Source organism: Argiope bruennichi, chromosome 6 (assembly GCF_947563725.1).
Source record: "Argiope bruennichi chromosome 6, qqArgBrue1.1, whole genome shotgun sequence".
Taxonomy (NCBI): Eukaryota; Metazoa; Arthropoda; class Arachnida; order Araneae; family Araneidae; genus Argiope; species Argiope bruennichi.
The window spans coordinates 65,693,425-65,713,365 of NC_079156.1; the positions used below are offsets into that span (position 1 = coordinate 65,693,425).

The 19,941-nt window shown below is 30.7% G+C and overlaps 1 protein-coding gene across 1 annotated transcript in view; it reads left to right on the forward strand.

Annotated features, from left to right (window-relative positions):
* The first annotated feature begins 2,250 nt into the window (after positions 1-2,250).
* LOC129971041 (fibrous sheath CABYR-binding protein-like) overlaps positions 2,251-19,941 on the forward strand; it is a 55,786-nt gene continuing 38,095 nt past the window's right edge. The window contains exon 1 of the mRNA XM_056084509.1: positions 2,251-2,417. The gene's annotated coding sequence lies outside the window, so the exon portion shown is untranslated. The remainder of the gene's footprint in view (positions 2,418-19,941) is intronic.

Consider the following 19,941-nt stretch of genomic DNA (forward strand, 5'->3'; position numbering starts at 1 on the left):
CTGAAATTTACCGAACTATAGGAAGAAGAACAGAAGATTATATATATAATAAATGCTAGAAAATTTAATTAAGTCCTTTCCCCTCTGAACTTACTAAAATCTGAATGCAATGCTTTTCTGTCGTATGTTTTCTCTTCCACATATGGAACCAAAGAAGACCACTTCTTTATAAATTAAGCACCTTAACTAAAAATTGAAACCAGAATTAATGAAGATGTATTTTAACAAATACAGTGTCCATTGCTCTTGTTTATCCAGACTACAAGTTTCTTCATTCGTTTTTTTTTTTTTTTTTTTTTTTTCCCTGTAGAAAAGACGTGCACGATCTGAAACTTAAAATTTATTTTAAAAATTGAAGATCTCTTGATAAATAGAAGAAATTAAAATTAAATCAGTTAAGTTGCAAATTTTAATTTTAGGTAGGCATGCTAATTATAAATTGGGATACGTATTTTTAATAATTGTGCAAAACCTTTACCGAGCAGATCGTTGGACCTAGAACTTAACACGTATCTACTTCTTGGGTAATAGGTGCTCACTTAGTAAGGAGTCACTTCTTTTACACTCTAATTCTAATTTTTAGTTAAAAACTAGTGGGAATTTATGTTTTACCACAATATAGTGAACTTAACAATTTCAAAGCATATTATCGCAGGAAAAAAAAAGAAGGGGGGGGGGCGTTTCTATGGCTTTTTAAAATAATAATAATTTTTCAATTATATTTTTATTTCTGTATAGTATTTCTTTATTTAATAAAGTTTTGTTGTTATGTTTAAGTATATTTTACAATAATACTTTTCTTGTTTTGTTTTCTAATTCAACCACGTTGCAAGAATATAAAGATTTTGCGCGCGCGCGCGCGTGTGTGTGTGTGTGTGTGTGCAGTTATGTAATTGGAAATAAATGTTAAAAATTAAGTAATGGGACAAACCAGTTCTAAAATATTATGCTATGATATTTAGGACAAATGGTTTGAACTCCTGGTTTCTTTTAACTAATAATATGAAAATTTTACTCATCTCCACTTCAGTGTACAGCCTTAGAAAGAATATTCAATATATTTCAGTAGAGATTCTAATGTAATTGGTACGAGTAAGTATATATTTGGCAGTACAGGGGGGAAATATCGGTAATTTCAAAAATACTTTTATGTGACACTTTTTATTTTGCAGAAAAAATTGTCTCTTAGTAATTGGAAATTCAATTTTTCTTGGTATTATCAAGAAGAACTGTTATTTTAGGAACAGAATTAATGTCAATAATAATCGTAGAAATTAAGAAATTGGGAAAAAAATAATAAAAATAAATGTTACTAAATCATTAAAAAAGATAATCATCATATTAATAAAAAATATATAGAATATTTGATTATATAAATGTTTAATTTAAAATTTGCTGAATACAAGTAATATGACGATATTTAAATTTGAAACGAACTTCAATAAATTAATTTAGTAAAAGAATCGTTTGGCATTGAGGAAATGAAACAAATACAAATACCAAAAATATTAAACATGGCCATTTTGTTGTCAGCATCTTATTTTCGTCTATTTTTTGTTGAATATTTTAATTTACAAATTATTTTATATATTTTTTATTCAGTCTGAAATTTAGAATATGGCAAGTAATTTCATAATTGCAGAATAATTGCTTTCACTCAGAAATAAAAATTTAAATAATTGCATCATTTGATGAAAGCTAAGCAAAATAGATGCGTAACATTAAATTCATGTAAACTGTTGCAAAATAAGAATTTATAGTTTATTGGATGTGTAAATAACATTTCGTTTAATTGTAAATGTAGTTTGAAGAACACACACATCTTTTATATTTTTTTTTAATTGAGCAATTGATATTTATTTATTTTGTTGACTGAATTGTATATTATTATTTTTATTTATTAAGAATTCTTGATTAAAGTACGTAGTTAACTTAATTTGTGTTTGTATGTTATTTTTATAAGTTGTTTAAAAATATTCTTTTATATTATTAATACGAAAAAAAAAGTCATGATTTTTTTTTTTTTTTTTTTTTGCAATCTAAATAAAGTCAGTAAAAATAGTAATTATTTTTTTTAAATAACTGCACATATTTTGGATTTAAAATTCTTGAAGGAAATTTTATTATACCTCATATACTACAGCAAAAGATAAATTGGAAGAAAAAAAATGATCTCACAAATTCCTAGAGGGCGCTGCAGCTGCTAAATAGCGGGACTAGATGAAAAAGGGTGAAAACGGTTATTTCTACTGCAACAGGTGGTAGCTGGAGGTTACTTCTTCCTAGGATATTTTTTTCTCAATATTTCAATCCTGTGTATTTTCCGGTGTTGTATTTCTGCGCTTTTTATGTGGGAAACTTGTGTGGATATTTTTTACTAGTCCTTCAGCTGTTTTCACAGATTAATTTCTGCTATCGTAAGTTTGCTTTTTTGTTACTGCAAGAAGTCATTTATGTTCTGTTTATTTATTTTAGTTATTAAAGAATGTAAGTGTTTTAGTTTTTTAAAGATATTATCACCAATAAGCTCATTAATAATCGAAACGAAATCAATTTGCTTTATTCTTGAGAACTAAACGAAAGCTAGCATAGAAATATTTTATTAAAATAATGTGGAAAGCAAATAAATGGTTTTATTTAAAAGGTTTTTGTTCTTAAGAAAGAATTCTATTTTATGAAAAACTAAAGAATAGCGAAGGATAATTATGACGGATGTGTTAATTTATATATATTTTAATAAATTTTGGGCAAAACTTATTTCAATGTTTTATAAATCCACAGTAGCTAAATAGGGTTACGTTAAAATTGTGTATATGTTGTGCCATTTAGTTTAACGGACTTATTACAGATTCGAATGAATTTTATTATAGTGTTGAATTATGTGATACTATTATAAAAATACGCATAAAATTCTTAATTGCAAAAGTATAGGCAATGATTGCATCTTAATAGAAGTTGATTTTTTTTAGACTTTTGAGAATTGTTTTTAGTTCGCAATAATTTTAGTTCACAATCCATAAAATGACGACTTTTTTAGAAATATTGCAAATTAGATTAGTCATATCTTAAAATGACTAAGTAGAATTTGACAAGAAATTCCGTTTATATGTTATTTTGCGTTTAGGGATATAATTTTTCGTTATTAAAAATAATATTTCGAAGCATTGCATAGTTTGAAAATTGAGGAATGCTTCTGTAATAAATTTTTGATATAATTTCATTAATAATAGGCATCATTTATTATAAATTTATGAGTAAAAATTGAAAACAGTCATTTTAAAATGTAAAATTGGATTTTTTTAATTGTTCGGGGGGTATTTTTATTTAAAAACGTTTCCTTTTAGCTCTTGGATTTTCTATTTTGAGTAGTTTTATATCTTTCATGTGTTACTGTATTTTTTATTAACTTTAATTGCTCTTTTTTTAATAACAAAAATGTCTTCTGAAATAATTTATTCTACATTTATTCTAAACTTTGTTTAAAGAATTTCAGAACTATTTTGTCTTATAAAAACGATGTTCTTCGGTTAAATATTTTAATTAGAATAAAATGTACCATAAAATAGTTTTGTGTGTACAAGTTGTACCATATTCTTTTATTTTGTAAAGAATAATGTTAAGCAGTTCCTATGAACCTAATCTCTTCTCAGAATCCGTGATGTTGTATTAGACTGAAGTTTAATGCACCACACGGGAGACTTCATGCATCTGTAATCAAATAGTTATTAGCTAGACTTTCAAGGTCATCTTCCGCTGACGTCTGACTAGGGATTTTTGAAAATTTTCAAGAACAGTTGTGTCTGAGTTCTCTGACCTTAATGTTAGCATTAAATATTTTTGTTTTAATTGTTCATAGGTAATATTTCCAGTTTCAAAATCATTTTAAATGTGTGTTTTTTTCCATGCTGGTTTCTTTATACAGATGTTTCCTGCGATATTTATGATCTTCCTTTTTAAAGAAAATATTGTTCGTTTAAATTTATTCTCGCGGCAAATAATAATTGAGATTATGTATAATTTTTTTGGATTAATAAAAACTGCTGCATTTTTTTTGATGTAAGGGAAATATATCGAATGAGTTTTGTAATTATAAGTTCAAAATAACTTTTTTTGAGCTATTTACTTTTTAATACGGTATTTTTATTCTTGACAAAAACCAATTTTAAAGTTCTTCTAATTAAGGAACTATAGCCTTTGAATAATATTATTCAATAAAATGCTGTCATGTATTAAAAATCGACATTTCATTAAAAATTTCACTCGGAATCGTAGAATTTTTTACAGAATTTCGGTAAAAATTTAGAATATTACATCTGTTTAACAAATTGGTTATTAAAAAAAAAGTTTATTTGCTCAATCTGAACTATGGCGAACTTGAAGATTCGAAATTTTGATATTAAGTTGCGTCATTTTTCCCATTATCATATTAAAATCGAAGAAATTTTTCTCATTTGAAAACATAATTTGTAATTCTTACTCCCTAATTGTTATCAGTATGTGTAAAAGGGTATTCGAATCTCAAAATATTAAAACTTGCGATTTTACGCAGCTTTTTCAAATTCAGCTAGACTTGCAACAAATTGCTTTCAGAAAGATGGGAAAATTGAAATTTCGTTTATATTTATTATCACTTGTATTATCAGTTTTTACTTGTATTTTTTTAAACCGAATTTTACGTATACTTTGATTATAATTCTTATCTTTTGAAGAATAACATAGGTCTTAAGGAACATTGGACTGCAAATTTATTCAATTTGCATATTGAAGACTTTTGAACTTATATGCATTGATATTATTTATTACGGATTAACATTAATTTTTGTGTTATAAATTCCACTTTCCTGAATAGCTCCCACCTCCCCTCCAAATTCAAGTATATTTTTCTGATTTTTTTATTAGCAATCGATGAACATTTTTAAAAATTAATTTTTGTTAAGAAATAAGCCGGTATAATCTATCGTTTGCATTTTTTTTTATACCAAATGATTTCCTTTTAGTAAAATCTTTTATATTGATCAACGTAACCACATGCCGAATAAATGTATTGTTCGTTTCAGCATTCTGAGACGACCACTTTTCGACGATTCTATTTTATTAAGGGGAAACACGCGGAAGGATGAGTGCATTTCAGGAATTCTTCGTCATTCTTTGACCTTGATTTTCGCCCTATTAGATACTTTTTCATTCAATTTTTTTTTCACGTGTATGTGAATACCGTGTCATTTCTGACCGTATTTTAATTCAATCTGCGAGTAATCCGAGTTTATTTTATCCTTATCCTTATTCCTTCTTTCATCTTTCCTCTCTTCCCTATTTTGACGAATTAAACCCATCCTAACGCATGCGTGAAAGCGCGAAGAGTTTAAGAATCCGTTGTCAAACAATCATTATAAATAAACACGTTTTCTTAATATAACTTCATTCATCCTAAAAGTTTCCCATTCAGATTTTTGAGCTGCATCTTCTAAGCCTGAATGACTCGCGCAGCTGTCATTCGAATGTAGTTTCACGCGTTCTCCAACAGCTGAATATTAATCAGTCTAAACACTCTTTATAACGCGAGGTAAATGAAGTTCGTGCTCATTGAGTGTGACTTGGCGCTTTGAAATTGATGATAACATTCCGCGGGTAATTGGCTCATAAATTGGGTTATCTGCTGTAGTCTCTGGGAAAAACCCCGGAAATTAATCTTCCTTGCCTTGCCAACCCCCTCGCTGTCTTGTCATTTACACCTCAACGCTCCCTGGGTGGCTTGGAATAGAAAATGGAAAGTAACATTAAGTGTGATGGGGAAGCCCTATATAACTGTCGCGTTGACTGAAAAACGTACGAATTCAAGTAGCGAGTCTTATTTATTGTTCGAGTGATGGTGTTTGTTTATTTTAATACAGCATTTTTCTACTTCTCATACCATTAAAGTCAAGGTTTCTTAAAAATTTCTCCAACTATCAAGCGTTTTCCGAGCGCAAAACAATTCACAATTTCTTTTCTCCTTAAAGAAGATTTCAAGCTTTCTTTGAAATTCAGTTTATGCCTTAAAATACAGGGTGGTTATAATTAAAGTTCCACTTTGAAAGGGTCGTAAAAGGGGAAAACTGCTGGATCAAATGTTGATAATCATCGAAAATTTGATAATAATTTAAAGGTCTTTTTCTGCCAAAAAAAAAAAAAAAAAGTTAAAAAAAACTCCCTATCAAGTGTGAAATGGTGTTGTATGTAATATTGTTAAGCAAAATAGGATTTGAAATGTTTTTAATCGTTTTTGAAACGTGTTACAAAGCATGTTAGTGTGTGTTATCTCAAAGGCACTGTTTATGATAATTTAAACAATTTAGTGGAACTGAAAAAGCGATTCACATGTGCGTAACTTTCCTTCTGATATGCTAAGCGCTATTGTTGAGAATATTATAATGCGATTTAACTTGCTTTCAGAAAATAGTGGACGCCACATTGAACATGATTTGTAACACATTTTAAACCGATGTCTTCATGTCCTATTTTGTTTAATCATATTTTGATTAACAATATTGCATACAGTGTCATTTCTATCCTGGTGGTGAGTTTTTAAACTTTTTTTGGCGGAAAAAAATCTTTTTTTTAATACTATTACCAAGTTTGATAATATTTAGTACCGTAGTTTTCCTTTTATGATCATTTTAAAGTGGAACTTTAATTATAACCACCCTGTATTTGCCACTTATTGATACGATCCACTTTTACTTATACTTTATAAGTTATGGAAAGATTGATATTTTATAACTATATTCAAATATTAAATTTTGAAACATACTGTATTTTGTAGAATTCCATATTTGGAATTTATTATAAATTGATAAAATATTTTAATTCCTTGAGTGTGACGCAGCTTAGCCAAAAATGGCTTTTGTGCCATAAAACACAGACTTAAACATCAAAGCTAAATATTTTAAATTGATTATATTTTACCTATACAAGTGGGGTTTTTTTTTCTTTTAAATATTACGAAAGATTGAAATAACAAAGCATTTAATTTCCGATATGTTCAAAAGGATTTGTATCAGTATTTCGTTTATAAAAATTAATTTTAAACAAATAGTAAGAAACTTTTTTTAACCTGCAATATTTAAAACTAAATTCAATATTGTCAAGGTTTTCATTTTAATATATTTCTCCTTTCTTGTATTTCCCAAGTACAAAATAGACTGGACTTTTAATTTGAGTGCCAATCGGTCAAATGGAGATGAAGGGGGGGGGGAATTTATTTTGAAGTTCAAAAGTTTGAACTTGTGAATGATGTCCAGGCATTTAAAATCTATTCGATTTTAATTTTATTAATTTCTATTAAACATTATAAATCGACTGTTTTGAAAATACTTAGAAAAAAAAAAGTTGGAAATTTGACCCTCGCTTCTTAAGTTAAAGAACAAATAGGCAGTTGTCTTTTGATTTTTTGACAATCCAGCCTTTGTTGCAAAGGTAGCTTTTTGAAACCATGACATCCGACCTTCGGATCAAAAATTGAACAGTTATCTTGTACATAATAAATCCAGTATTATGTACAACTCAGTAGTGGACATTTCGTGTTTTCATGAATTCAGCTGATTAAAAAAGCAGCAGTAATATCCGAAACTAAATTCGGTATTGCGAAGGTTATGCTCCGCCTTTCGTGATCATACTCGGTCATTATTTTTCAAAAAAGTACTTTTGTATTTTCTTCGCATGCGATGAATAAATACATCTGATTCGCAGAAATAAACCCGGAAAAAGTCGATGTTGATTTAGTATTTAACAAAGCAAAAAAACTCATTTTTCGTGAAAAATGTTTTTACGTGTAGTAGTATCACAGGTGTATATTTTTAGCTGTTAGTGGTGTTCTTGAGTGATTGTACTTTATATTCTGAAAGATATAAATTAAACCTGTAAAATTAAACGATTAAATTTTATGAGGTGAGTATCTAGCAGTGACTTATTACATATTTTCAATTCATTTGAATGCAGTAGGTATTTTATTTTAAAAGTATAAATAATTCCTTTGAGTTATTTAACCAGTTATCTGTTTTTGACAAGTATACTCGCCATGGAAAAAGTACATTTTGCGTTATGACGAGTTTATTCGTCAGGAGTAATAAGTAGTGAATTATAATTTTAGTAAAAACTCAAACGTATTTTTAAATTTCAAGATGTTTAAAATATTTTGAGGCCAAGTCGAAATCGAAGAAACAAATAAGATTATTATGCGTTGTACCATGCTCGGCTCAATAACATTCTCTAACAGTAAATTAAAATAATAAATTAATTTTTTGTATCTTTTCGTTTATATGAAAAAAAATGTATGCTAGTTTAAGTAAGTGTAATTGTTGAAATAAAAATAAGTCATTTCATTACAACATAATTTTATATTACACATTCTTGTAAGTATACTCGTCATCGCTAAATTTTTGCTACACAGTTTAGATGCGCATTTTTCAAAAAGGTCGAAACAGTTCACTAGTTAAGTTACTTTCCCCCCTATCAGAACAGAATGAAATAGATTTAATTGAAGATATATTACAACTTTTTTCACCGAAGTACTTCATTGGATATTGTATATAATCCATTGTGGACCTAATGACCTCATATTGGCGTAATGTAAATAGAAATTCTTGGAAGCAACAGCGCATACGTTGCTCTCATCATAGGTCAAAGCTCGTGACGATTGTATTCCCAGTATACCTTGTTCAATCATAAAAGACTTTAATTTAATAAATCAAATTCAAAGCAATCTAATTTAATATTTGGTAACATCTGGACAATGTGGAAAATTCAGAGTTTAATTATTTAAGTCGAAAGAATGATTCCAGTAATAAATAGCTTCGGCACTACATATACTAAAATTGGAACGATACAGAGAAGATTAGTTTGGTCAAGAGGGAGGTCCTGGTTCCAAGGCTAAGTTTGAAGAGATATACCGAAATGCACACAGCCCAGTGGCATCACTTTCCCTTAAGAAAAAATCTGGTGGGTTAAAATTTCTCAATTATTTCTGTTTCGACCTTAAATAGCTACAATAAGTTATATGCCTGAAATTTTCTGGGTTTTTTCAAAAATAACTCATCAAAATGGTTAATTCAGTCCTCATAGTAAAAGGCACTTGCAAGGTAATTTCATTAATGTTCTCTAGTCAAATTATTTTTAAATAATAAAATCAAAGTATTTTTCTATTAATAATTATATCATATCAATTAATGTAAGAATTTTACCAAATTTTATGAAATTAGAGCTTTTTGTGCTCGTCTAAACTAGTTTTAATTAATTTTAATCTTTCCCTTACAAATTATAATTGCTTTTCCAAATTATGACGTGGAGTGCTCATGACCACTTAATCACACTCCGAACATCATGACGCTGCCGAAATAAATTATACATATATTTCGAGACCCCTTTCAAGAAATATTACATATTTTATTCTGAAAATGATAGATACCATAAATTTATATTTGGATAAGTATGTTTTATACATGTTGGCAGACAATTAAAATGCAACTTTGCCTCTGATTGAGGACTTCTAAACTTGAGCAGAAGCAATCTTTTGTTTCTTGAAAAATATAATCAAAGTGAATAGTAATAATTAAAGTTTTACAATTAATCTCCTGCCGATCTGATTAAAAACACCCCCCCCCCGAAATACTGATTATCAACACATGATTGGGCTCTTTCTAGTATGCAGTTTGTGAAATAGCAAAGTTAAGCAGCTGGAAGTATTTACCAAACATCTGTCGCTAGGGGTGCGAATTTTAAGAAATGCACCTTTTTAGCATTTTAAAAGCGACATACAGAAAGAAAATTTAGAGCAAATTTTGGTTCCAGGCAGAAATGAGTTCATCCTCCCCTTCTCTTCCGACCTTGCCATTCTCCCCCGCCCGTCTGAGCTCACCGGAAACGGCTGAGGTCTTCCCTTCTGACAGCTGTTCCAATCCCGGAAGTAATAGGTATTAGTCACTCACTATCGTCTCTATGCATCGTCTGTGCGCAACCCCGATATAATCCGAGATACCTTCTGTATATGTTGGTATTGCCAGCATCCCGAATGATAACAGTATCCTTGTTGAGTTTCATCTAGAAAGAAACCAAATTTTGGATACATCCAGTGAGTGATAAAGGAGCAATGCGACTGACTTATGAGCCAATAATTTGATTTGTGCTACAATCAGGCAAAGAAGGCATTTTGCATTACACTTTATAGTACGATGTCCAAAGTGATAAGACAAGTTACGCTGATTGATTTGAGCTACGCCACTGTTAGTACATAGAATCAATACCAAGATCGTTCAATGAGTAGTCTTACAATTTTTGTAGGGAATAGTTGAAGTTGATAAATCAAATGCTTTGGGAAGGAAATCCAAATATTTGGTCAATGGAATGAGGCTTCTACAAGCCATTTTTATCCCATTCATTTATAGCACTTTGTGCTAATTTCCCTCCAGCCTTTAGATAAAAGCCATCGCACCCTTCCACATTGTCATCCCCATTCATTGAGCGTCTATCCAACACCGCCCAAATGCAGAAAACCGCGGCCCTGATTTTTCGTCATAAATGGAGTATTTTCTCTTGTCTCGCTGTATTTATGCTACGCATTTATTATCTGTCTCGGCAAGAAAATCCTGTTTATAATGTCAAAAGTCTGCTTTTTGGTCTTCTGTATGCAAGAGATGTCGGTCCATTCCAAACAATCTCTATTAAGTTAAATTTGAAATAATGGGGCTATATTGTTACCGCTGTTCGTGGCCATAAAGAAAAATAGGTAAATAGCCGACATGACAAACGTTTGTCACATTTTGATTGCCTCGAATTTCTTTTCTCAGTAATATAAGATCAAAATATTTTTCTTAACAGTTAAGTCGTTCCTGTAAATACCCTGTAAACATCGTATGTTTTGTTTTTATAATAATGAAAAAAGATGAAACCGACGTTTTACAGAAATTGAAATCTTTGGGCATCTTTTGCTGACTCTTCTGGAATTACTATACTGCTGCTACCTAGTCTGGCGCAGCATGGTCAAATCTGACCCTTGTGTCAAAAAGCCAACCAACTATGCTGCTACAGCGGTCCCTTTGAGGTTGGCAAGATTTCTTGGCGATTATTTTTATTATGTTTACAACTGACTTTGTTACTAGAATTAGCTGTAAATATTTGCGTCGTTCATATATTTTCATGTCGGGAGCTTCAAAATGATACACTTTATTTTTAAAAGAATATCTGATCACTTATTTTAGAAATCAAAATTCTTAAAATGCACCCTTTTAGTTTTATTGTAATCCAGTACTCTGGAATAAAAGAAAGCAATTTGAATTCTAGTTTTTCGTATTTTTTTTTTTAAATAATACTAAACTATTGCTCCAATAAGATAAAAATTATATATTACACGTGCATTTTTTTTTTTTTAAATGTTTCCTGAAATGTGTGTCACTGAAGAAACTTCTGCCTCGTTTGTTATAGGAATTTTTTATCTTGAGTGTGTCTTATTCATGCATAAGTATATCTCGAGGATGTAGAAATTCTTAAAGATATTTTGTTTAAAAATTAAATTCTATAAAATTGCTTTCTAGGAACAAATCCAGCCGAGAGCAATGTATTTTCAGATAACTATTGCCTCTTACTTTCTTATCGCAGGACAATAGGTGTTTTCTTGCACTTCGACGTTTTAAACTTCTTTTTCATCGTAAACGTGAGCTTGCTTTTATGTTTTGAAAGGAAATAAGACAATGGTTTAAAATAGATTTTATTTGTATAGCTAATGAAATAACTCATTTGTGTTTTAAAAATGACATTTATTTAAGTAAGGGTTCATTGTGAATAACACTAATTTATATTGCCGGGAAGAAAAATCAATTTTAGAAAACAATTTAGTTTATTTTAAAATGTATGGATACTGAAAACGCTCGCTTTCGCTTTAAAGATCATAATAAAATACATTCAAAAGACTAAGACACGCACTTAAATGTATACATCACGCAGAAGTTACTTAAAATACACTTTTTAGTGTTACCATTAAATATTTAATAGCTTAAAGAAAATCGGGAAACCGAAAACTTGGAGGCATTAACATTTAATTTCGTACTTTCAAAATAAAGAAAGCAGATAAACGAAGTTTTTTTTTAGTTGGGGCACTATTTTTTCTCTTTAATACAGCCAGCATTTCATCTATTTAAAAAAAAAAAAAAAAAAAAAACCTTTTTACGTCTCAAGGGCTAACACGGTATAGTTTCATTAATACACACACCAATTTTTTTTTTATTACGTGTACATTTTTTTTGTAGTTAACATTTGTATGATAATAAAAATAAAATTAGAAAATTAACTAAACCGAGGAATTTGTGCCAAAAAATTAAATTATTAGTCAATTTGGGAAGCCAATAGTTTAATCTTGCAAAAACTGCCTTGATGGACAATTTTTTATTTTTTTTATACTTTCAAATACTTGAATTACTTTAAAAAATACTTTTTTTTTTTAATTGAAGTTTCTTCTTTATCTCTTTATATTAAAGGTTTAGGTGGTCCAACCTTTCCTTTATAAAGAAAAATTTGTCATTTATAAAATGGTAAAGATAGAATTTCCCCCTCCCAAACCTTTCGTTGCATTTCGACTGAAAACTCCTTTAAAATGAACCAAATTTTAAACATGCAGTACCCCGAAATCATTTTTCCATCTAATTCTATTAACTTACCCTGTTTAAACTCGGCAGTCGACACGCGAACTTGTTCGACATTTTTCAAATTTAAATATTGCTTCAGCCGTATCGCTATTTGCCGAAAGTGTATGGGAGAAGAACATACACACGAATATCGTCTGCGATAAATTCAGGCACGCGATTGGATCGTTTGGTTTCTAGCACGATGTGTAATCATTTACAAGCTTAATGGCTGTATCATTTACAGCGCCATTTTGCTTCCAAATTGGCTTCTGCTCCAGATTATGAGGTTGTTTAATCATGCTGCTGAAATAAGCCTCCAGGGGATTTGCGTAAAATTATTTTCGCATTTTATTTAAATCGGTGTTAAAAGCGAAATTACTTTTACACTTAACTCCTGCATGGCTTTCCCCCCATTAAACCCCACAAATTCTGTAACTTCGTATAGCATTCGATTGCCTAATTATGCAAATAGAAATAGAAAATATACAAATTCTGTTCTTTAAACGTTGAGATATTTGTCTTGTTTAGAAAATGACTTTAATAATCATTTTGATTCTTTCTTGTCTTTAATAATCATTTTAATATTTATTGCTGGTGTGCTTTTTTTATGGCTTGAGTATAAAACGGGATCTTGTGACAATTTAGGAAATTTAACTAAAGCAGTTTAACGCATTCTTGACCATTCACGGTGGTGGCCCGGTGGTAAGATCTCGGAATCGGATCGTTTCAGGTTCGAGACCCGATTTCACCGAAGAACCATCGTGTACGCGGGCTTGGTATACGTTTAATCCGTCGGGGCCAAACGACCTCCGGCTGGTGTGATGTGAGAGTTTGGAGAGGGGGTGTGCCAACTCAGGTGTTGTCCGTGGTTCAAATTACGAGGTCCGTCCCAAAGTAGCTCTGGTATTGCTTTAAAACGGGTCGCTAATATAACTAAATTAAAATTGAGCATTCACGAGTTAATTCGTGTTTTCATGTCCAAACATCGTTGAACAATCACGATTTTAATTCGTTTCATACTTTAATCTTTTGCATTTGGAAAAGTTATTCGATGCATTATTATTCACCTAATTCAAGAACTTACTTGTTGATCCTTGCCACTCTGAAGGTATTTTTAACAATCAAAATAGGTTTTGAGGTTTTAACAATAAAACCTCAAAATAATGTACCGTTTTGATTCATGTCCAAGAGGAGACATCCAAATGCAAGAGTTAATCCACTATTAGCTTGAAACATAGATGATTTCTGCGGCAGCAAATTGCTGATATGCTATTATGTGTTAAATTTAGCTACAAAAGCAGCTTAGGATGGAATTAGGCAAAAGCTGAAAAAGGCTTGATTAATTATGAAGTTGAGTTCGAACAATTCAGCTTACTCTGAGATTAAAGTGATTTAACCCTACAATGCCATTTGGCTACACGTTTTCATTTCCAAGTGTATGCCTCAAATGGCCATTCAAAAAAGCAAAAATGAGTGTTTGGAGATTCTTTAATTTGCTTTGCGATACAAATTTGTAGAAAAGACCGATATATGGCAAAAGCGGCACTAGAATTAGATTTAAACTTGGAACTTGGAAAAATACCAAGATGACTGATGTATGAATACCTGTACCGTTAAAAATACTATCAAAATATTTTTTTCTTGCATTGTAAAAAATACATAGCTAAAAAGGGACTTTTATTTTTATTGCAGAATTGTTATGTGATTTGTGTCACTGAGATATTCTTTAATTCATAACGTAGCTAATGCGTACCTTTTTTTTTTTTTTTTTTTTTAATTTCCCGAAAATTATATTTTAAAAATTTTTAATAAATTATCTGCAGGTATTCAAAACACTTAATTTAAGTCATGCATTCTAGGGTTAAGGTTAAGGGCTATTTGGTTTTATATGGATAAGAATTTGATATTTAAAAAAAAAAAAAAATGGAGGTTAACTTACCCGCGAGGATTTTGTTAGCGTAGAAAATTTTTTTCGTTTCGTTATATTTTATTCATTCCTCCGGATGTTTACTCAAGTGCCTCTCCTCCATTTCAAATAATTTTAAAGGAAACTGAATGCATCGACTCGCCTGCCGATGTCCTTGATGAACTTAAGGATGTATTCTTGGTTCTTCTCTTCCTATGTAAATATTTTGAATGTTTGTTTTATCATAGAAAGTTTATTTTATAATAAAATTAAAACGAATTTTTCATTTAAAAATGTTACTGTGTGATGTTTTTGTAAAAAGAATTCTAGGAAATGTACTGAAATCTGAATATTTCAAAATCTCTTCCAGAATTAAAGAAAGTGTAAGCATTCAGTTTTAACTTTCAAATTTCGTTTCAAAGGAAAATAATATGAATCCAAAAATTCTTTGCATTCGAGTAAGTGTTATGTGGATAAAAGCGCATATTTTGATTAATTCTGAGCAAAATATTGAGTACAAACTTACGGTTTGTAATATTTTTATCACAGGAAATTAAAAGTATGAAATGTACACTACTTTTCTTTATCCGGATAATTATTTCTGAAGCATCCAGACATATTAGAGATTTGAACTAGGATCGAGAACTCGGTCTTATTTTAACCCTTTGCATTCGGATGGTGCATCTCGGTCATCATTCAAAATGGTGCATCATTGTGACGTTTTTTTTATTTAATTTTGATTGTTAAAAATGCCTACAGAATGGTAAAATGTAGATCAACTTTGCAAAGAAATTAGATTTAAAACAATTATGTATATTTATTTTTCACAGCAAAAAACAAATCTTTGTATTAGGTGAATAATTTATGCATTGAACTACTTTTCCGAGTACAAAGGATTTATATTCTGACTAATCAATGGCAAAACAAGTTAGTAATGCGCAATAAATGAGCAACTGTACCCTAATACATGGCATAATTCTAGTCTCTGTAATTGAGCTATAGAAAGAAAGAATCGATTGAAATTGGACAACTTTTGTTGTAAATATAACTAATTACTCTAAGTATATAATAGAACTTTAATGTTGATTAAATGTACCGATTACTTTTAGATTTTGAAATCGTGCATGAAAAATCCTGGTGTTATGGATTCTAACAAAGAACATAGCTGTGAAGAGGATGATTATTTCACTTGTGAAATATCTGACACAAATTTAAAGGCATTAAAATTTGAAGTTTTATCATCATATTAATACAATATTTAGTTCCTATTAACACAGCAAAATAAGATATCTTCAATTTTTATCTCTTTTATTCAGTATCACGCTATTTTAAAAACTGAAACTTTATCACGATAGTTGATATCACTACTACATAAACTAAACAAATATTCGCATTTCCATGGCAACAAGATTGTTAACTTTTGAATGGTATTATTGTTTAATTGACCTATCTATACATCACCGATTTATCGGTCGTTCACTACCACCCACCGAACAATTTTTTAGCAGGTCATAATCGTTTCATTCTAGACACTCAAAACCAAGCCCTCCTTTATCCAATGTTAGTAAACAACGCCTAGCTTCCTGTCCACAGTCCGTCACGTGATCAAGCAGACGATATTTTTCCCAGGAAATTTCTTCACGATAAAAAAAACACATAAAATAAGCGTTCTTCTAAAGGCCCTTTTTTAAAAAAAAAATATAAAGAAGTTCCATCTTTTTTCCAGGAGGCAGCTCTTTTGGTCCCAACTGAAAAGATCGCCGTCACAATAGAATTCCTCGTGTTGGGTCACCCCAAAAAACGTCTTTTGAGGGGGTGGAATGTTTTGTTGTCGGAAGAGAAGGCTGGGAGGAGAGACTCGAGACGAGAAAGAAAATGAAATTCTTTCAAATGTACTCTGCGACACAATGGGATTTCTTACGCTCTGCGATCAGTTTGCATAGGATAATTTCTTTTTGTTGTTGCATTCGCAATATGTATTAGTATGGTTCTGAGAAAGATCAACACAGTGTCATTGACAGCGGTGTTATGAGGTCGCCTCGTGCTGAATGAGAAGGGTGAAATTCCTTTGGTGTAAGTCGTACCTTCAGTATTCAAAGCAGATTGTTAAAACGGATATCTTGTTAAGTTGTAACATTTTTATCTTAGTTGGATCTGCAAAAGTATGCCAATTTTAAATTTTTTGCATGAGAATGAATATCTGGAATGTGGTGTACTGATGAGCACGAGAATATCTGGAATGTCGTGTACTGATGAGCACGAGAATATCTGGAATGTGGTGTACTGATGAGCACGAGAATATCTGGAATGCGGTGTACTGATGAGCACGAGAATGAATGGCTGGAATGTGGTGTACTGATGAGCACGAGAATGAATGTCTGGAATGTGGTGTACTGATGAGCACGAGAATGAATGTCTGGAATGTGGTGTACTGATGAGCACGAGAATGAATGTCTGGAATGCGGTGTACTGATGAGCACGAGAATGTCTGGAATGTGGTGTACTGATGAGCACGAGAATGAATGTCTGGAATGTGGTGTACTGATGAGCACGAGAATGAATGTCTGGAATGTGGTGTACTGATGAGCACGAGAATGAATGTCTGGAATGTGGTGTACTGATGAGCACGAGAATGAATGTCTGGAATGTGGTGTACTGATGAGCACGAGAATGAATGTCTGGAATGTGGTGTACTGATGAGCACGAGAATGAATGTCTGAAATGTGGCACACTGATGAGCACGAGAATGATTGTCTTCAATATGGCATTCTGAATGATTATTTTTAGTGCAATAGTAGACGGAGTTTAAACATTATACATTTGGTGCGTGACTGATACCTTTAGCACTGTTAAAAAGATGTGACTAGGAAATTCGTGCTATATGCTAAAAGTTGAAGTTTATTCAATCGTGCTATGCGAAAACCGCATTGCTGAAAAACTGGATGTTTTTTAAATTCATTTTTGCATGCACATTTCTGAATTGAAAACGTGCAGCAAGTATAAACAACAAATTAATTCGAGCATAAAGATAATTGTTCATCAATCTTAATCATTTTGCACATCTTTAAGAATGTTGTATAAATAACTTCTATCTTATATATTTATTTTAATCCACTTTATTTTGTATTCAGCTTCGTAATATAGTGAAGATAATTAAATGTACAATTTGAAATCCTTCCAAATTTCCATACCTAAATCATATACCTAAATTTATTCATCGCGCTTTTTTACGTTTTTCAGTTATGTCTTGAGATGCACGTTGAACGGTAGTCGTTCTTTCGACGGATGCCATTCAAAATGCAATGCATATTTACAAGTTTTGTGTGGAAGCAATATATCTTTCGTCATCCCTTTTTTAAATAATGGTGTGCATAAACTAACCGACAAAATCCAAAAATGTTTCTCCACCCTTATTCTCCAAGAAATTTTTTAAAAGTAGATCCCAATTTCTGAGATCGAATTTTTGTCACATGCAATACTTTGTATTTTAATATTCTCGAAAGTAACAATTCATTAGTTTATTTTATTGATTTGAATGCAATTAGAAGTATTTCGCACCTAGACAATGAAAGGCATGCCTTTGAGTCCAATTCGGAGGTTATAGTGAAAAAGCAACTGTTTAAAATGTCGTTCATTTGGGTTTTACCAAATTGTGTAATTTTGATGTATATGTGAAATGATTAGAAAAATAGCCTTCCAATGAAAGAGTTAGTATGACTATTCCCTTGGAGTTAATCCATTAATTTATTGATCTAATTCCATTAATCTATTGATGAGTTAATTGTACATATTGCATAAATTCTGAAATGAATTGCATGTCCTTATTTTTTTCAAGTACTTTACATTTTGTACAGCACCAACACAAGGTACTGTAATGAAGGCGGTACAAATATATATAATATGCCATCAAACTTTAAACTGGCTTATTAGATATAAGAAATACTTTTTTTGTTGTTGATGGTGAGCGTACGTGCATTAAAATGTTTACTCTGTGTTTCAAAATCATTTTGTCCATTTTTTTTTTTTTAATTTGTCATTTACTATTATGTATTAGCATGAAATTGTTGTTTACAAATTTTTTGCACAATATTTAAATCCTTTGCATTCTTATGTTCAACCTGACTGGCCATTGTACAGGATGCATTGTTTTCACATACTAGTTGGGTAATAATTATTATAAAAATCGTATAACAGCAAATGCTTTTACATTAATTTTTAATAATTATAACAAAACTACAAAGAGTATTGATATTTCTAAGCCCTAAAAAGAATCTTTATGTTCACATATGTGCATTAATGCATACCATTACTTTTCGAGTACGAAGAGTTAAAAGTGAAACTCATCAAAGAAGCATGAAAGTTTCGTGTTTGAAGGTCATATTTAAAAAAAAAAAAAAAAAAAAAAAAAAAAAAAAAAAAACTCTCCTGTTTGACATCTGTTACATGTCTATTCGTCCATGATAAATGGTGTTCTCCTATCTTCGCAAAAACAATGGCTTCGAAAGGATTGTTTCGTATATATTGTATAAGTTTAGAGACGTTCCCCCATCGGCTTAAAATCGCTGTCTTCGTAACAGCTGGCTACTTCATGGCAAGTGCCATAAGAAACAACAACAAGTTTAAGATTTTGATGTTTTCGTGCTTTAATGATTTGCAACTGTTGGTTATGTTACCATATTTTGAAGACATTTCATTCATGTTATTTTTATTCAATTCTTTTGTTTTGAGGTATTAACATTTGTGTAGATCTTGAATTTAGAATCGAATTAGAACAGTTTTCTAGTATTTTAATCAATGATCTCAAAAAAAAAAAAGCGGGTGGTAGTTCGACAGCCGAAATAATGGACAATACTTAGCGAGAATTGGAATATCATTTTGACATTCTTCGAGCTACCAAGAGTACTCGCATTGAAATTTACTAACGTAAGTGGTTTTATTAAAAAACTTCTTTACGATCAATAGATTATATTTTTTTATTGTAATTAGAGAATGATTTATAAACTATACAAAATAAAACTCAGTGAATATGTTTATAATTATTTTAAAGCTCAGGTGTCGTCATCAGACCGTGGTTCAAAATTACGAGGTCCGTCCCAAAATAGCGTTAGTTTTATTTTAAAACAGGTCGTTAAACTAATTTATATAATTAAAGTTGTTTCATTATATTTTAATCTTCCCCTTCTGTTCGCCATCTCCCCTGTCTTATCATTTAAGATTTGGATCGTTTCTGATTTCAGTATTATGACAATGTTTTCTATGAGAGGGAAATTTCCTTAACATAGTGTTTGCTCTTGTCTGCCATTTACATATTACGGCAATGGCGTAATGTCACGTCAAAGTGGTCCTAATAAACTAACAATGTGCATCTTTTAATATTGAATTAAT